Below are 15,854 nucleotides of genomic sequence, written 5' to 3'. Positions count from 1 at the left end.
TGATGCTTTTACTTAGAAAGAGGAAGAAAAAATGTTTGCAGTTTCACTTTGAAATTTTTAAAAATTCCTATAACAATTAGCTCTTGATTCAGAAATTATAAATAAAGCTATTTTATCATCCACTGTTACTAAAACATTGTGTCCTGTGATGTTTTAGTCTTTATTGTTCCAGGGATTTAATTTTTATCTTGAGCTCTTTTGTAGGAAAATAGCTTATAAATCTTAAGTATCAATACTTATTGTCCTGTACCAATTGCTCCAACCTCTGTTTCTCCAAATTTTACATTTATGTGTGGATGAAATGGATTTGCCATGCTTTTTTCAGTGGACAATACTGGTTGGCCATGGAATGTACAGGCTTCGGAAGCAGATACACCGGGATTTGAAACTAATTCTAACACACAGGAACACTGTGATTTTGACAGGCACATAAGGCCTTGGAGCCTCAACATCCTTAAATGTAAGATGGGAAAAACCAAAGTACCTAACCTGTAGAGCTGTTGTGGGTTTATATGAGAGAATAAATATAAAGCCTGGCATGGGAGAGACAATGCTATACATTCACCAAATTCCATTTCTGTTTCCTCTTTATGAACTTGACACCACATTTTCAACCTCCCTTGTAGTTAGTTTGGGGCCGTGTGACTGGGCTGTGGTGTGGGCTATTTCTAGGCCTGGCTACCTAACCTGGCTACTATGGGGGCACATGTTTTAGCTCATGTGGCTACAAGACAAAGGAAGATTGCCCAACCCACATAAGACTTTATATAAGCAAGAAATCAACCTTTCTTTGTAAAGTCATTAAGATTTGGGGGTTTATTTGTTACTGCAGCATTGACTAGCCTACTCTGACTAATACACTTGAGATATATAGAGAGATATAGACTAGATAGATAGATAGTAAACAGCTAGTAAACTTTAGCATTTAAGTTATCTATGAACCTTAAAGTATGGAATGAGTCCTTTGATATATATTAAGAGAAAAAAAGCAAGACAATATATACTATGCCACATTTTGTATAAGAAAGAAGCAGAAATTAAGATGTACATATGTATTTGCTTATCTTTGCAAAAAAAAAGTATAGGAAAGGAGAAACCAGAAACTAATAAAAATGGTTATCTATAAGGGGTAGCTTGGAACAGGGTGGACATGATATTCATGGGAGTGAGACTTCTCTGACTAAACGTGTTTATACAATATTGGTTTTTGAACCATGTAGTTTACATATTCAGAAATAAGAGTAAATCATAAAGGAAAAATGCCCTAAAGTTGGACCTTAAAAGAAACAAATGGCCGCCCTAAAGTTGGACCTTAAAAGAAACAAATGGCTGCCCTAAAGTTGGACCTTAAAAGAAACAAATGGCCCAATTCTATATGAAACTGGTTATTCAAACAACAATGAAAAAGAAACTTATTTGAGGTAACCTAAACAATCTACTCTGACTGTACATACAGTAATATTATTGGGAACAAGGAATTTCCAGTATAAGAGGTTAAAAATAAAATAAAAGAGAATTTAAGAAAAAAAATTATGTTGAATGCCAATGACAATATGAACTCATACAATTCATATTCCCCCCCCATATATATATGTATATATGGTCTCCTAGTTGTGTTCCTAAAAGAGCCTAGAAAAAACACTCTAGTGGCAATGAGTCCAACTAGCCCCCCTGTCTTGCCTCTCCCAATATAATAACTGGCACAGGCAAGAATAATCAAATGGGTACTACAATCACTACATGAAAGGTGGTTGGGCAATAGGTTATTCCCACAGGGGCGAAGTACTACTCCACAGATCATTATTAATTTCAAAGGGAAAGATGTTCCTTTGGTACCCGATGCAATGTACACCCACCCCCACAGATGCATTTGGCCTTGCCTGTCCCTCAGGACCCACTTGCCCTGATTGCTGGATAAGCTGGCCTCAGTGATGGTTGTAAAGTTTCGGCCTCCACCTTGTCACCTCATCTCCTACAATGACAGACGTCTCTGCTTTGGCAAGGCTGCCATTACACCTTCCAGGGCCGAAGCTGCAGCTGCTCCCATGGCCAGGTCCAATGCAGCAGGACCCATGGAGGCCCTGGTTTTTCCAGTGGCTGCCCAGAGGCACCTAGTAACACAGTCCAGAAGTACAGATACATCAACACCCCACAGGCTTTATCCTGGAGGAGTCCTCCAGGATGTAACAGTGTCACACGGCAACTCTGAAGATGTCGCACATGACCAAGTGACCAGCCAGGCTGCTTATGAAGCCATTGCCAGCTCAGCAATGAACCACCTTTTATTCGTTTTCCTCCTTTTCTGCCTTAATTCTTTTTCCCCTTTTTGGCTCCCATGGGATCGTACCCATCATAAAACACTAGCATGTAAACTTTGCCTCGGTCTCTGTTCCCAGGCAAGTGCTTCTCCATGGAAGTATGGCAGTCACTTTCTCAACCCAGTCATCACCTTTAGCATCACTCGTAGTGGAAAAACCCAACATGTTAACCTCTTCATGAGATGCCTCTGAAGCATTCTTGCAAATGACGTTTAACCCAAAACTAATCAAGCCTCCAGACTGAATTTCCATTTTAAGGGCAATACAGGCATAAAAGAAAAAGTTAAAGAACACCGTCAGGAAACAATCAGACAAATGAAGAATGTGCAACTCTCTATAAACCCCTGGCCTGGACTCTTCAAAAGTCGATGTCATAAGTCAAAACCAAACAGAAGTTAAGGTGGGGGAGATTTTCTAGGTTAACCTCCAGATAGACCCCACAAACCTTGATTAGATCACAGGTGAAACTGCATAGAAGTCTTTAAGGGACAATTAAAAATATTTAAATATGTGTCCACTGACAGATGAATGGATAAAGAAGATGTGGTACATATATACAATGGAATATTACTCAGCCATAAAAAGGAACGAACTTGGGTCATTTGTAGAGATGTGGGTGCATCTAGAGACTGTCATACAGAGTGAAGTAAGTCAGAAAGAGAAAAACAAATATCGTATATTAACGCATATATGTGGAACCTAGAAAATGGTACAGATGAACCGGTTTGCAGAGCAGAAATTGAGACACAGAAGTAGAGAAAAAATGTATGGACACCAAAGGGGGAAAGTGGCGGAGGCTTGGTGGTGGTGGTGGTGTGATGAATTGGGAGATTGGGATTGACATGTATACACTGATGTGTATAAAATGGATGACTAATAAGAACCTGCTGTATAAATAAATAAATAAACATTGTATCTAGATGGAAGGCATAACGTACTTGTTAAGTGTTTTTAAATTTTCACAATAAAATGTTGGGAGATAAACACCGAAAAAATCTAGGTAAAATGTAGGATATATTCACATTTGAAGAAATGTTTTAAACCACGTTTTATTTTCCTCAGTTTCCAGTAAGCAGCCAATACTTTATCAGGGATTAATTCATCCACCTCAAAATGGACAGTCACACCCAAATTGCTATGCTTTCAAAAGCTTTTTACCTCTTGCAGGTCTCTAGCAATTTCCCAAGGAGAAAATATTTGATGCCATTACGCACACCTCAATTCTTAGTTGGCAGAATAACCAGCGAGCAGTACAGAGCTGCTTCCTTTGAAAAACCTTTCCAGGGCGTAAACTGTGAGTACTGAGGCACTGAGGCACCATGGAGAAAATGTATTTTAGACGTAAATTTTGATTGATCTGATAGAGGTATCAGTCATCTTTTCCATGCATTGCAAATCTCGTATAGGATTCAGATAGGAATAGCATCATTCTCTACAGCTGTATTGGCAACAGATAGACACGAATTAACAAATATAGTAATATACACAGTTATTTCAGGCTTCTATTATTCGCACCACCTCTTGACTCATGGGGAAAACTCCTCCCAAACTTGTTTTGTTAATGTGACTATTGCATTTGTTTTGACAGAATTTTCTATTATCACCATTCCTCCTACCCACAACTTGCACTTTATTCCCAAGATGCCTCCAGACAGAATTGCTACCCCCACGCCCTCTTCTGCTCTCACCAAGGTGACTGGCCCCAGGTTAGCCAACCTTCAGTGCCTCCACCCATGACAGAGTCCCAGGAAAGCGTGCCACCTCACATTATATTCATGCTAACTAGGCTGGCTAGGCAATGCTCTGGACTCATAAAGGAGTCCCCCACAGGTCAGGTTGTTTCTGCTCCATCCAGGGAGGTGTCCTTCTTATACCCACAGAATGGTCATAGTACACTAATAATGCTCATTTCCCCCTATTTAATAGTAGAACTCTTCAGTTAAGGCTGAGTTCATGACCACAGCATTAGGTTTCTGCTGCATTAATGCTGCATAATAAGCAACCCCCAAATCTCAGTAGTTTCCCCAAAAAAGCCATTTATTTTTCTTTCAGATCAGCAGAGGCTAACTGATTTAGGGCTGCTCCACTTGTCTCTCATCCTCTGGACCAATGGCTACCTAGGGCAAGCTCTTCTGAATGTAGGGTGACAGCTGTGCCCGTAGGGCGAACAGAAACACAAGGGGCCAGTTAAGGCCTCGGCTCAGAACTGATATGCTGTCACTTCTGCCACATATGCCTCTGGCCGAAGCCCAAAATCAATGGGGTAGGGAAGTACTCTCCATCTGGGTGAACATCGCCAAGAGCGCGGAGGAGAGGAAGAATTGCAGGCAGATCATTCAATTGACCTCAGCTTTCCTTGCAGCTTGGTGTGTCCTTGCAACTAAGTTTTGGCCAAAGGGATGTGAGGGGAAGCAATGTGTGCAGCCTTCCCCTTGTAAGGATCGGAAATGCCCTGTCTTTCCCCTGCCCATCACCTGGGGGCATGGTGGGACTGCGGCAGTCATCTGGCCCAGAGGCAGATGGCACAGCCAGTCCTACCTCTGGACTGTTACACATATGTCATTTACACTGCTGGATTTTTGCATCTCTGTTACGGCATCTTAGAACCATAGTTAGCTAGTACACCATTCATTCATTCATTCAACAAGTATTTACTGAGTGTCTTCTCTGTGTCAAGCATTGTGCTAGGCCTTGGAGGAAGTGACAATGGGCAAAAGCAAGACAGAGACTAATGGATGTTGCCTTCCTTAGGACAGAGTAGCCTAGAGAAGGGAACAAATAAACACCAAATCTCAGTGAGTTAATGTGCTTAAAAGTCTATTTCTTATTCATGCAAAGTCTAATATGGTGCTGGTGGCCCTCCTACATCTTCTAGTCAACTAATTTTGAAATATAAACTTCCCAGGTTTCTGGAACAGTGGAAGAGAGAGCTGGAAGATTACAGAATTTTTTACGTGCCAAGCCAGGAAGTAGCTTATATCACACCATCCACATTTCCTTGGCCAGAACTCAGTCACATGATCACCCTTAACTGCAAAGGAAAGTGGGAATAGTAGTCCTCCTACAAAGCCAGGAAGAGGAACTCTGCCACAGATGCATAGTTATAAACTAGGAGAGGACTCTGCTCTGGCCTCAGCCTTTTTAGATTAGCTCACTTACCTCCTGAGTATGTGTGTGGCTGTGCCATTCTCAGAGTAATCCCTGAAATTTGCAGGAAAGTAGTTCAGAGCAGCATACAGCGGTAAATCAACTTCCTTCACTTTCTCTGATTCTTGTCGGTTCCAATCTACCACCATTCATTTCTGAGAACACTGTTTTCTTCCCTCCATTTTATAATTCTCTCTCCTCCTCGTAAGTTGGGCTTCTCCATAGAAGCAGAATAAAGAGCATGTGTCTGTCTGTCTATCTACTTATCGTGCATGTGTGTGTGTGTGTGAGAGAGAGAGAGAGAGAGGAAGAAGAAGAAGGAGAAGGAGGAGGAGTGGGAGGAGGAGAAGAAGAAGAGGAAGAGGAAGAAGAAGGGGAAGAGGAAGGGGAAGAAGAAGAAGAAGGGGAAGAGAGGGAGGAGGGGAGGAGGGAGGAGGAGGAGGGGGAGGAGGGAGGAGGAAGAAAAGGAGAAGAGAGTGATTGATTTTAAGGAAATGGCTCATGCAATTATGGAGGCTGGCAAGTCCAAAACCTGCAGGGTGGGCCAGCAGGCTGGAGAGCTGCAGGGAAGAGTTGATGTTGCAGTTCAAGTCCAAAGGCTCACAGCTGGCACAATTCCTTCTAGCCCAGGGGAGGTCAGTCTTTCTGCACCATACAGGCCTTCAGCTGATTGGACAAGGCCCACACATATTAAAGTCAATCAATTTGTAAATCTCACCCAAAAAGACTCTGACAGAAACATCTAAAATAATGTTTAACCAAATATCTAGGCACCGTGGCCCAGCCAAGCTGACACATGAAATTAAACATCACATCTTCCAAGGCTAGTTTTTAACACTTTATATTTCTTGTCTAAAGTGGGAGGCAGAGTGATATGGGGGGAAAAAGTCAAAGGGTGGGTTCAAATCCCAAATCTTACTCATCTGAACTCAAGTTTTCTAATTTGTAAAATGGGAATAAGAATGGTTACCTTGAGTGGATCTGTAAAAATTAAGAGATCATATATGTGAGACACCTAGACTTACGCCTGACAAATGGTGACAATTATTAAGTTTTCAATTTGAAAAGAAGGTTTATTGAACACTCTATGTATCAGTATTTTTACTGACGCTTTTTATTTGCAGGTGACTCTCTGCCCTTTTTGTTTTCCTTCTGAAACTGAGCAGTGTATCAACAAGAAGAAAATTCCCTGCTACAGTGTATAGTTCTCATGTGGTTTTGCCATCTCCTGGTGCTTGAGTTGCCAGCAGTCAGCTGTGTCCTGGATGCTTTGCCTTCCTAATTTTCCATGAGCCATCATTGATGACCCATGGAATGGCACATGTTTGAACAACTTATTTAGGTACTCCAGAGAAAAACCAAGGGGAAAGAGAAGTGAGGAAGAGTGATAAGAATAAAGAAAAGGTGGGAGTTGGCAGGAAATGATGCAAGGAGAAAAAGGAACAGAAATCATATTTTCTACTAATTTTCTTTGTGTTCTTGTGTCAGTTTATAAATTAGCATCTGACTGACTGGACAAACCAACTTTTCTGATACTCTCATCCAGCCAGGCTACAGATTTCTCCATTGGGATGGAACTCAGGAAGCTTTAAAAGTGGGCCAAAGCCACATGGGGACATGTGCCATAATAAGCAACATCGTCATTCGTAAGTTGAGTGTTGCTGAAGGCTTGGAGTAAGTAATGTAGAGGGTATCAAACAGTGCTCCTTTTAGACTTGGTTTCCTAGTTAGGCAACTGGCTAAGCCACTTGTACAAAAAGACCCCAAACACATTGGCTTTAACAAGACAGGCCTCCGTTTCCCTTTTAGTTAACAGTACAGAGATGGGCAGGTAGACGGTACAGAGTACTAGCTGAACTGCTCCACAAGGTCACTGGGTACGGAGGCAGGAATGTCGGCATTGCCATCATCAATACATGGCGTCTACCTGTGGATCCAAGATGTCACTCCAGTGCCACTTCAGTTGTCCCCTTTCCCAGCCAGGTGGAAGGGGCAGAACGAGCAGAGGGCTAAAAAGCTTTTTTTTAAAGGACATTACCTGGAAGTTGTCCTTCAGTTCTGCTCACATCCCTTTGTCCAAAAGCTTGAAGGGAAGCTGGGCACATGCCCTGCCAAAAACTGCAGGGAGGGATCTGATTACTACATGGAAGAAGGCAAGACTGGGTGCCTCTGAGTAGCTAGGAGTCTCTGCCATACCTAATTCTTTGGAGGTTATTCAAATCCTTCATAAGAATCTGACCCAGTGGGCAACACCCCAGTTTTCTCTTCTCTATCTGAGAAGCTCCCCTATCACCTATTTGAGGTTTCTATCTAAATTTCTATCTGAGAAATTCGTTTTTCTGCTTACAAAGAAGAGAGACGCTCAAATCAGTGAGGTGACTCAGCCAAAAGCACTTGTTACAACTTGGAACTATGCCTGAACCCCCGGCCATGGCCAGTCTGACTCAGTCAGAGGAATCTGAGGTGAGTGGTGGTGGGACTGTCCACAGCCAGGCTCCACCTCCTCACATAGGAAGTTCATCTGCTTTCCCACCCTCCCCCCACCCAATCTCTCTCCCACACTCATACCTAACAGTTCTCAACCTCAGGAGAAGATACCAAGAATACCAAGATTGAAAAATTCCATTTTGCTTCAAGGGCAGTTACTGGGTTTCCTCATGAAATGTCTTCACAATGGATGTGCTACATCTTCACTCTCCCCCAGTAATTACCACCAAAGTCCCCCTTCACCCAGTGTCTTCGGAGGTACTAGGTGAGGTGGGATGGGAGGGGGGCTAGTTATCCCCATATTTGGCTCTTCTTCTGACATGAGAATAGTATTTGTCAGGTGTCATGGCTGCCCCCACCCCATTTCCAGGACTCCCCTCAAGGCAAATGCTGATCTCCCCTTGAGCCAAGTGTGCCTGTCACATCCTGCTCCTCCAGGAAGGTCCTGCTGACTGGAATGCAGGCTGGATCTGGGGTAGCCTCCTTGGCCCACAGGAAGGAAGCAGCACAAGAGAAAGCTGAGTAACAAGATAATGGGAGCCTGAGTCCCTGAAGATTGCAGAGCCACCATAGCAGCCCTGAGCTGCTGTTTCAGACCTTCATCTTGTCTAAGCTACCTTCATTTAAGATCTCACTTAAAGCATCCATCACCATCCTAATTGGTGGTGATGGGGGAGGTGGGTGAAATACTACTTTCCAGCTGTCAAAGATAAAGCTAGATACTAATCAAAGCAGTAAGAACAGATTTTATTCGATAACTATTGCAATAGGGAAGAGGGTCCAGTGTAAACTAAACTCTATTTCAATTTGTGTAAAACTGGGCGTTTTAAAGGGAGAATGAGGGAGTAGGGAGGAGGAAATGAGGAAGGGTGGGAGCAGAGTCAGGGAAATGGAAACAAACAAAAAGCGGGATTAAGCCATTGGGATTTGCTAACTGACGTTTACGGAAGCTAGGCTCCTACCCTCCTACAGAGACTGGGAGACAGGGACCCTATCTTCAAGTGTTGGCTGGAACAAACAGAACATTCTTTTGAGTTTTCCCAGGCAGGAACTTCAGGGGGCTGGAGTAGTCATCCTCAGGGACATGGCCTTGAGCTGTTAAAAACTATGCTAGTGTTTGTCTGTCTCTAAATGCAGGATATGGGTGGAGTCGTTATGCACCAAGACCTCCTTCTGCAGTGCTCACAGTCCACCTCACTCCCATATCTGGGATCTTTGTGGGGCAGCCCCAGGATAGCTTGGCGCTTAGGACCTCCGGAGAGCGAATCAGATCCAGGGCTTCCTGGCTAGCAGCCCCGCACATGCAGGCCCTCTCCTCTGCTGGAGACAGGGCAGCCAGGGGAAAAATCATTGGAAAACAAGCTAGGAGAAAAGGAGCCGCAGTTCTCATCCTTCTTCTTGGTGTCTCTCATGGTTTGATAAGCTAGAATGGGCCTTTAGTCAAAATCTGAGTCCCCTGCTTCCTTGAGCTGTGGAGCAGGGAGGAGGGTGGTCTGGATTGCACTTCTGGAGGCTCCGAAAGCGCAGCAGCAGAGATCGGGGTCTGAGCTATGACTTCAGGAGCGCCCCCCCAGACCCCCCATGCCTCATCTTGCTCCCTAACAACTCCTCTCCTTACCCCACCACCAACTCCTAGCTCCCATCCCCTACCCCATCCCCAGAGTACTCTCCTCTCTTTCACACCCGTCCTTGACCCCAATTACCATGTGTGCTTGCTGGTGCCTTCCAAAGTCAGTCTTTCTCCAGCTGTGCGTCCATCTACCTGTAAATTTCTCCCTCCTCCTTTGCTTGGCTAACACCTACTCAACCTCAGCCATCAGCCCTCAGCTGTCAGCTTGAACACTGCCTCTTCATTTTGTCTTTCCCTGAACCTCCAAACCAGGTCAGTCTCCACTCCCTCCTAACTCTGGATTTCTATCATTTCTGCCACCATTGCTTACCTGTCTCCCTGTCACTGTCATGACCATCTAATGGTTTTACATACTGGAATGAAGCAGCATAAAGGTAGCAACCCTCTCATTCTTGCCTCATCTCTAGCACCAAGGAGGGACTCAGGAAATTTCAGTTAGATAAGCAGATGTGGAAACCTGACTGAATGGTGGAAAAGAGGTGTAGAGCGGGAGAAAAGTGAGGCCCCAGCTGCCATCCACTCTTCCCTGAAGTCTGACAGTGCAAGGAAGCACGTGAAAAGGGAAGTATTTCAGGGTACAACAGAGTAAAGGAAGGCTGACTTAACACTGGGGTCAAAGCCAGCATGTTTGAAAGTGGAAGCTAGGGAGCCAGTGGAGAGGAGAAAGTTGAGAAGGTGGGGAGGGGTGTAGAGTTGAAGGAAGGGGACCTGGTTTAGAAAAGGCAACAAGAAAGTAAAGTATGCTCAAAGAGACATAAAAAAGCAGGCATCACAGGTCTTAGTAGTGTACCTGCCCTGTAGTATTGTACCTGTTGCACAATAAATGTTTGAAGGGGAGAGGTGAAAAATTGTGGTTGCCTATTTCAGATGACCTCAGTCTTCTTAGGGAAATAGGAGGGTAGGTCTTATGAAAAATGGGCATTGAGAATCAAGAAATATTCTCTGGTGGTGGGATGAACTGGGAGATTGGGATTGACATATATACACTAATATGTATAATAGAGATAACTAATAAGAACCAGCTGTATAAAAAATAATAAAATAAAATTCAAAAAAAAAGAAATATGCTCATTTGTTAGTGTATTAGTTAGGACTGACTAAGTTCTATAACAAGTAGACTCAAAATACAATGGCTCTACAGTGTAGCCTCTATGCTATAGAAATTTAATTCTTTACCGTTAGCAGTCCAGGATGGGTATTCAGGTCAGTGGGTAGTTCCCCTCTTGTTGATCATTAAGGCACACAGGCTCCACCATCCTCTAAGGTCTAGAGAAAGTGGGAAGAACATGCAGAGCATGCAAAGGAGGTTCTCATGGACCTGGCATGGAAGGAACACACATTTCTGTTCACATTCCTTTGGAGGGATCTTAGTCATGTGTCCTCAACCAACTATAAAAAGGGCTGGAAGATATTAGTCTAGCTGTGTGCCCACAGGAGAGAACAGAGTTTGATACACAGCTAGTGGTTTTCACCACTGTGGTAGGCAGAAAAATGGACCCCAAAGATGTCTACATCCTAATCCTTAGAACCCGTGAATATGTTACCTTACATGGCAAAGGGACTTTGCAGATGTTTAGGACCTTGATATGAGGTAGTTATTCTGCATTATCCCCCTGGGTCCAGTGTAATCACAAGGGTCCTTGTAAGTGAAAGAGGGAGGTAGGAGTCAGTATCAGAGTGATACAGCATGAGAAAGACTTGTCTGGCCATTGTTTGCTTTGAAGATGGAAGGGGGCCATGAGCTAAGGAACTCAGGTAGCCTGTAGAAGCTAAAAAAGACAAGGAATGGATTCTCCTCTAAAGCCTCCAAAAAGAATACAACTCCTGCTGATACCTTGACTTTAGCACAACTTCAGATTTCAGACCCATTTCAGATTTCTGATTTCCAGAACTCTAAGATAATACATCTATATTGTTTTAAGCCACCAAATTTTGGAGATTTGTTACAGCAGCAAGTGGAAACTAATACAACCAAATTCGGTAATTCCTTTTTTAAAGAAGTACCTATTAATGGTATGAAGCGTTATTTTAAATTTTAAGAAGACAAGACTATGTGTTGACTTTCCACCTTATGCACAAGCCTATTGACTGCCTCATGAACTCTCGGGAACCAGTCAGGGCTGGAGGACTTTAATGTGGAGAGGTTCTAGAACAGCAGTTCCCAAAATGTGGTCCCCAGACCAACAGAATCTGCCTCTCCTAAGAACTTATAGAAATGCAAATTCTCAGCCAACCCAGACCTACTGAATCAGAAACTCTGGGGCCCAGCAGTCCGTGTTTAACAAGCCCTCCATGTGATTCTGACATTTGCTCAAGTTTGAGAATAGGACTAAGGCTCTATTCTAGATTGAAAGAAACTAAAAAGAAGCAAAAATGAATTAGCAACACATAATTCTAAACTGGGTCTTTTTATTCCAAAGGACATTATTGGAACAATTAAAGAAATCTGGATGGAGTCAGAGCATTCATAGTAATGAATCCATGTTAATTTCCTGATTTTGATGGTTGTGTGGTGGTGATGTAGGAGGTCCTTGCTTGTAGGAAATATACACTAAAAGTATTCAGATGTAATGAGGTGCCTTGTTAGGAACTTAATTCTCAAATGATTCAGGGAAAAAACAGTTTTAAACTATAATTTCCATTTTTCTTTGAGACTATTTCAAGATTTTTTTTTAATTTTGAAAAAAAAAACCCCAGCAAGATACCATTTGTCAAATATCAGCTTGGCAAAGGTGAAAAACATGTGTAACACCTAGTGTTGGTGAAGGTATGGGAAACAGAAAGTTTCACACACCATGGTTGGAATTATAAGTTGTAATATTTTTGGAAGGCAATTTTACAATATCTATCAAAAATTTAAAAGCAAATTTTTCTTAACAATTCTGCTGAGGGTAAGGAAATATATTTTATTGCAGTACTCTATACTAGAAAAAAACTGGAAACAACTGAAGTGTTTATCATTAGGTGACTGGTTAAATAAATTATGGTATAAAATATGCAGTGAGTTACTTGGCTTTAGACCACAACTTCTAAAGGTCTTGAACCAAGTTCCCTTTTGCTAAAAGATTTAAAAAGTCTAAGGAAAGGCTGTGAAAGAATTCTGTAGAAAGTTATAAGGCGCAGGGTTGAGAGCTTGGCAGATAGCAGTGTGACAGTCAGGTTCCAACCAGGAACATATAAACCACTCTAAGTATTTGGATGGAGGGAATCTAATGCAAGGGATTGGTGACATACTCAGGGATCAGAGAAAGCTGATACAGATACAGCTTTTAAAATAACAATGCTCAAGGAAATAAAAGACAAATTTGAGAATTTGGCAAATTATAAGAAAGGAGGGAGATGGAAAGTCCATAACTGAAAAATAGAGTATATATTTAATAGCAGATTACACAGTGAACTGGAAGATAAATTATATCCAGAATGAAGCCTGGGTAGGGAGTGAGGGGACAAAGGGATGGAAATGAGAGATTAAGAGGCATAAGAGTTACAGTGAGAAGGTCTAACATACCTTTATTTGGAGTCCCAGAAGGAAAGAGAAAGATAATGGTATAGAACAAATATTCAAGCACACAGTGGCTGAAAATTTACCAAAACTGAAGAAAGATACATATCTACAAATTTAACAGCCCTAAGAATCCCAAGCAGGATTACTTACTAAAAAGGTAATCCATACCTAAACATATCATAGTAAAACTGGAATAAACTAAAGACAGAGAAAAAATCTTAAAGAAGCCGTTAACAAAAGAACATATTAAACAGGCAGATGAACAGCTAGAGAAGAAGTCAGAAATTGGTGGCTTGATGCCTCCAATGTGACAAAAGAATGTGATGCTCAACCTAGAATTCTATTCCCAGAAAAAATAACTGTTAAGAACGAAGGTGGGGGACTTCCCTGGTGGTCCAGTGGTTAAGAATCCGCCTTCCAATGCAGGGGACGTGGGTTCGATCCCTGGTTGGGGAACTAAGATCCCACATGATGCAGGGCAACTAAGCCTGTGGGCCACAACTGCTGAGCTCGCATGCTCTGGAGCCCTTGTGCCACAACTAGAGAGAAGCCTGTGTGCCACAACGAAAGATCCTGCATGCCACAACTAAGACCCAACACAGCCAAATTAATTAAGTAATAATAAATAAATAAATGGCATTATTCAATTCCAAAAAAAAAGAACAAAAGTGGAATAAGCTGTTTTTAGGCAAACAAAAGTTGGAAAGTTCTACCTCTAACAGGACAGAATGTTTTAAAGAAAGTTTTTCAGACACAAGGAAAATGACTGCACAAGGAAAGTTAGGGAGGGAGAGAAGAATGAAGAGCAATGGAAAGTAATTATAACAGTAAATATATGGATAAATCTAAATAAATATTTGGTGTAGAAAATAATAATGTATTTTAATACATATCTATACATTTATACATACATAATTAAAATTCACAAAACAATAGCATATAAGATGAGATAAATAGTTAAAGTATTCTAAGATCCTTGCATTGTCTAGGATGAAGATAAAAGTATCAATTATCACTAGGCTTTGATAAGTCAAGAATGGATCTTTTAATTCCTTGCCCATTAAAAGAATGGAAAAAGTGTACAACTTCCAAATCAACAGAGGGAAAAATAGAATAATAGAATAATTGTGATAGAATTCTAATAGAATAATTCTAATCCAATCTGAAAGCAAGAAAAGAGATAACAGGGCTTAAGATTATGTGGGATAAATAAAATCAGTGAATAAGATTGAAAGCAAAACATAACAGAAGTTGTATATTAAAGGCCTAATGCTCTTGTTAAAAAAAGTTATCAAACTTAAAACAGCAACAACTATATGCTATTTCCAAGAGGCACATTTAAAATAAGGACACAGAAAGGCTGAAAGTGAAAGTATGGAAAGAGCTATGCCAGGTAACAATAACCAAAAAGAAGCTGATGTTATTAATACCAGAAAAAAATAGCCAAAATAAGCCAAAGGCATTACTACAGATAGAGTTTTACTTCTTAAAGTTTCAATACACCAGGAAGATATAACAATTCTGTATTTTCATGCACCTAATAACGACTTCAAATATATAAAGCAAAATTCACAGAACTATAAATAGAAATGGATAACTCAACAATGATCTCATTAATCAATAGAACAAGCAGATAAAAATTCATGAGCAGAGAAGATCTGAACAATACATTACAAAATTGATCTAATGTCTTTATCTAGGTGACTGCACCCAGCATTTGCAGAACACATGTTCTTTTCCAGTGCCTGTGAAACCTTCACTAAGGTCAAATACACACTGGGCCATAAACAAATCTCAACAAACTTCAATGCATAGCAATCATATAGAGTATGATTTCTGACCACAATGTTATAACAAAAAATATAACTAAGAAGTCCCTATATGTTTAGAAATTAAAAATATACTTCTAAATAACCTGTGGGGGCCTCCCTGGTGGCGCAGTGGTTGAGAGTCTGCCTGCCGATGCAGGGGACACGGGTTTGTGCCCTGGTCCGGGAAGATCCCACATGCCACGGAGCGTCTGGGCCCATGAGCCATGGCCACTGAGCCTGCGCGTCCGGAGCCTGTGCTCCACGACAGGAGAGGCCACAGCAGTGAGAGGCCCACATACAGAAAAAAAAAAAAAAAAACCTATGGGATCTGTTGTAATTATCTGTGCTTTCTGTTCTTTCTTATCACACCAGAGGTCTATCAATTTTAATTCTCTTTTTAAAGTACCAACCTTGACCTTTGATCCTCTCTGTTGTGTTGCTTTCTGTTTCATTGATTTTTGCTCTCATCTTCGTTATTACCTTCCTTTAACTTTAAAAAAAATGGGATAGATCATTAGTTAACTTGACAATAATGTTCTTATGAAGTTTTACAAAAATACAAAGTGCTTTTTAATTAATCCTCAGAGCAACATTGTGAGTTGGGTCTTTTCCCTCATTTTACAGATGGGGAAATTATAGACATAATTATTGCATTCACTGAAATACTGGCCCTAAGGTTTGCATCCAAGACCAGAGGAACTTCTCCTGCCCATCCCAGGGCCTCCTTTTATTCTTTGAGAACTTAAGGAACACTTACCCCATGGTTAAGATGGTGGAAGCTTGGCTCTCACCAACCCTTACTTCAGTAATCGCCAGCACATCTATTGCCAAGAAAACATAGAGGTGGGGAGGAAGTGGAGAGCAAAGCGTGTACAACATGAGTGGGCAGGCTGCCTAGCCAGCAAGGAAAGTGTGAAGCTGCCCTTGACCCACCCATACTCTTGATCACTGGACTA

At 41.6% G+C, this 15,854-nt stretch overlaps 1 protein-coding gene across 1 annotated transcript in view; it reads right to left on the bottom strand.

Annotated features, from left to right (window-relative positions):
* The window catches only part of MGAT1 (alpha-1,3-mannosyl-glycoprotein 2-beta-N-acetylglucosaminyltransferase), a 65,431-nt gene that overhangs the window by 38,458 nt on the left and 11,119 nt on the right, over positions 1–15,854 (bottom strand). Inside the window, exon 2 of the mRNA XM_060093768.1 lies at positions 15,309–15,388. The gene's annotated coding sequence lies outside the window, so the exon portion shown is untranslated. The remainder of the gene's footprint in view (positions 1–15,308; positions 15,389–15,854) is intronic.

This window comes from Mesoplodon densirostris, chromosome 3, assembly GCF_025265405.1.
Source record: "Mesoplodon densirostris isolate mMesDen1 chromosome 3, mMesDen1 primary haplotype, whole genome shotgun sequence".
NCBI classification, from domain to species: domain Eukaryota; kingdom Metazoa; phylum Chordata; class Mammalia; order Artiodactyla; family Ziphiidae; genus Mesoplodon; species Mesoplodon densirostris.
The sequence above is the reverse complement of the archived record's forward strand: the minus strand, read 5'-3'. Positions and strand labels throughout refer to the sequence as shown.